Below are 3,568 nucleotides of genomic sequence, written 5' to 3' on the forward strand. Positions count from 1 at the left end.
CGCCTGTGGCACGACTGCCGGGCGCCGGGCTGCCATTTTGTCACCGTGGCTGTTGTCGCTGTGGGGGGCGGGGGGGAGCGGAGTCTTGCGCCATCGCCCCGACGGCCTCCCGCGCGGAGGCGGCAGGGGGAGCCGGCATTGGGGACCCCCAGTTGTGCTGTGAGCCCCGATGGGGGTTTCCCCCCGGCGCCAGGGGCCTGAGGCTGTGCTGGAGCGTCACGGCGGCCGCGGCGCCGGGAGGACGACGATCCTCTGTGCAAGTGCCCCCCCACTCGCTCCCTGCCTCCCCCGCCCTCCTCTCCGGGGTTTTGCTGTTCCTCCTGCAGGCGTTCAGACGTAGTTAAATGTGGCCTTAAGGACTAACCGTTCGCTCTGGTGTTTGCTCTTTCGGCGGAAGTGATAGAGTAAGGGGAACATTAAACACGAGGTTCTTTTGGCGGGGGTGAAGGGTGTCGCGCACGCGACTGTAGTGGCCCTGACTGAAGCCAAGGACAGCAGCCTCTTCCCCGGGAGGGAAGAGTTGTCGATCCGTTGGGGAAACGCCCTCCCGGGCTGGGCTCTCCGGGAAGGTAGGTCGAGCTCCGTGTTTCAGGTGGATGTTGCAGCGCCCTGCAGGCTAGGGGAACCCTCCTCGGTCTTAACCTGCTCCTTCGCCCTTTTATTTTTGCCTGGGGGAAGACAGCTACAATAGTAATGAGGTCCTAAACCGAAAGAGAGGGATGAAGGTTTGCTTTTGAAAAAAGTAAACCGCCTTTCTCTGGCTGTTGACTTAGGAGCCAGGCAATTCGTCGCGTCGGGTCCTCCAGTGCTGGCGTCTCTGAGAATTTTTAAAAGCCGGTATTTAGGTGCTGGTTAAGCACCTCACGAGCTGAACTCTGGTATCTGTGCAGAGACCAACTTTCATGGCAGTGTCCAGCAGAGACTGCCTTGGAAGCCAGCTTTTACTTTGACCTTTGGAATACATCGCATGATGTTTTCCAGGCTGACTTACTGCCTAATTGGGTTCAAGTAGCATGATATTAACTCCAGTTTATGCAAGCCAACCAGGAACTCACAGGCAGAAAATTGAGCCTGAATTCCCGTATGGTCCTCGTCAGGTGAGTTCTGCTGCTGATAGTTTGGAGTCTGGGGGGCTCCATGATGAAGATGGGCTTAGGAATTACACAGACCTGGATTTGAATTCCCCCTGCCACAAGAGGTAGGATACGTTTACCTGCCCTTGTGACCTTGGACTGGTGAGCTTAACCTACCTTTTTGAAGCTTGGTTTCTTCACCTGTAAAACGGCATAGTAATTCCATTTAATCAGTAAATGATGACAAAACTGGTTTGATATGGCCCTCAGTATATGCTGTCTATATGACAGTGTCAGTCTCGGAGACATATCAGGGTGCTTCCAGGCATTACTTTGAGCTCCTCCATGGTTTAGGATAATAACAATATTAGCTAATGCTTACATGGCAGCCACGCTGTGTCTGGCACATTTCTTAAGTGGATTACATGTATCAACTAATTTAGTCCCCACAACAGCACTGTGAGGTAGGTATTATCATCATCATCATTGTGCATATGGAAATTGAGGCATACAGGGGTTGTCATGTGACCAGTGAGTGGCAGAACCAGGATTCAGACTCAGCCAGTCTGCATACTCAACCTCTACACACTCCTTTGAAACACGCTTTTTTCTTGAGATACTGTAAGGAAGAGCTTTTACTTCTCCAGGTTTGGAGTGGTGCCACCTTAGAAAGAGAATGAATTTTCTATTATTGAAGATGCTGAAATGAAGAGTGGATAGCATCCTAGTTGAAGATATTAGAGGGCTAGGAGGTTCAGGACCAGGGGCTCTGGATTACCATTTTATGAAGCCACGCATTGAGTTTACTTTATCACATCGCAGTGGGTTAGATTGAAGTGGATCTGGCCTTTAAGGTGCTGGGGGACACATTTGCAGTAAGGAGAAGACAAGCAGGAGCTGCTCAGGCAGTGTGCATCTGCAGCCAAAAAAAACTCAACATAATTGGCATGTCGTTAGTATCTGGGACATAGTATACTTATAACACCTCATGGATCATCTCACTTAATCATCCCAGCAACTCTTTAAGGGTAGGCCAAGCAGTGCAATGCCATCCCTGTTGTGAGGATGAATCATCTGATTTTTGGAGAGGTTGAGCAACTGGTAGATGGCACAGCCGGGTTCTCGCACTGCAAAACCACAGTCCCCTTTGGTGGACTGTGGACAGAGACTCCGAGGACTGGATAGTCCGTTGGGTCCATGGCCCATTGCCAGAATCATGTGAGAGGCATGTAAAATGTGGATTTCTGGGCTCTACCCCTAGTCACAGGAGTACCACAGCGATCACCAAACTATAACTGAGCTCCCTGTTTTTGTACAGCCATGAGCTAAAAATTATTTGTACATACAAACTTTGCAGTCACTCTGATGGTATGGAACACTATCTTTGAATCCCAATGACGAGATGTTATTCCCCCCCAAAATAAGAAATCCACTTGTCTCGTTAGCAGATCTCCTTGCAAAAAAAAAAAAAAAAAAGTATTCAATATATTCTGAACTTTATCAATAAAAGAATTGTGGAAATGTGTTAGATTTTTCTTTCGTAAAGTGCCTATGTAGTGTTCTCAATTTTGGCTCTTGATGAAGTTTACTATCTGTCTTATTTGCAGAAGAGGTTTGCTGAAAAGGTGGTTCAGTAGTTTGGCCCCTGGGATCTGGTGTTTTGCTTTGTTTAAGCAAATGGCAAGCCATATATTTGGGGGGTACTCTCAGGGTCTTTTTAAGTCCTTTTATGTATTCTGTGCCCTTTAAGTAATTGGCACCTAGTGGAAATCAGCCTCAACCCAGGAACCTCCACAGAAAGAGAAATTATTCTTGTTACTGGTTTAATATGAAGCACTTCTCATCTAGAGTTCTTTATAGCCAACTGAAATTCTTCGTTGTGTACTCAGAACATGTCAAAGCCTTCTGTGTATCTTGTAGTTGAATGGTCACTCTTAGGTTCTAGATGTCATCTCAGAGATAGACAGAAGGAGCTTTGGATTGCAACTGTTAGAGCTTTGAGGCTTGAACCAAAGGTGGGTCAGCTGTGTACCCAGTGGCTGACAGCAGCCTTTCAGAGCCCAGATCTTTGAAAACAACGGATAATCCTGGAATCTCTAGTTTTTGGCCTGCTGCTTTTCTACCATGCGTGTTTCCTGGGGAATGAACCAGCAGCATAGTGGCTTTGAGTTTCAGAACAGTTTTTCCCTCTAGCCTCTTATGCCTGAGCTAATGAACGGAAGGAATGGTTATAAAATTGGCCAGGTCAAGGGAAGGAGGAGATAAATTCAAGGGAACAAATTCTAGTCCCCATAACGGCAGCCTGTGTTATGACAGCAAACCACAACCCCAGTTCCCTCTCTCGTGCTGCTGCTGCACCACCAGCCTCTCAGGGTGACTTACTCTAGACTTACACAGTTGGCCATCCTTCTTTTTTTTTTTCTTTTCCTCTAACAGTATGAGACTTGTTTCCTTTATTTATTTATTTATTTATTTATTTATTTATTTATTTATTT

The 3,568-nt window shown here is 47.3% G+C and overlaps 1 protein-coding gene across 2 annotated transcripts in view; it reads left to right on the forward strand.

The window, feature by feature from the left end:
* ANP32A (acidic (leucine-rich) nuclear phosphoprotein 32 family, member A) overlaps positions 1 to 3,568 on the forward strand; it is a 41,215-nt gene that overhangs the window by 2,939 nt on the left and 34,708 nt on the right. The gene's annotated exons all lie outside the window — the stretch shown is intronic.

The sequence above is a fragment of the Colobus angolensis genome, unplaced genomic scaffold (assembly GCF_000951035.1).
Source record: "Colobus angolensis palliatus isolate OR3802 unplaced genomic scaffold, Cang.pa_1.0 Scaffold19, whole genome shotgun sequence".
Classification (NCBI taxonomy): Eukaryota; Metazoa; Chordata; class Mammalia; order Primates; family Cercopithecidae; genus Colobus; species Colobus angolensis.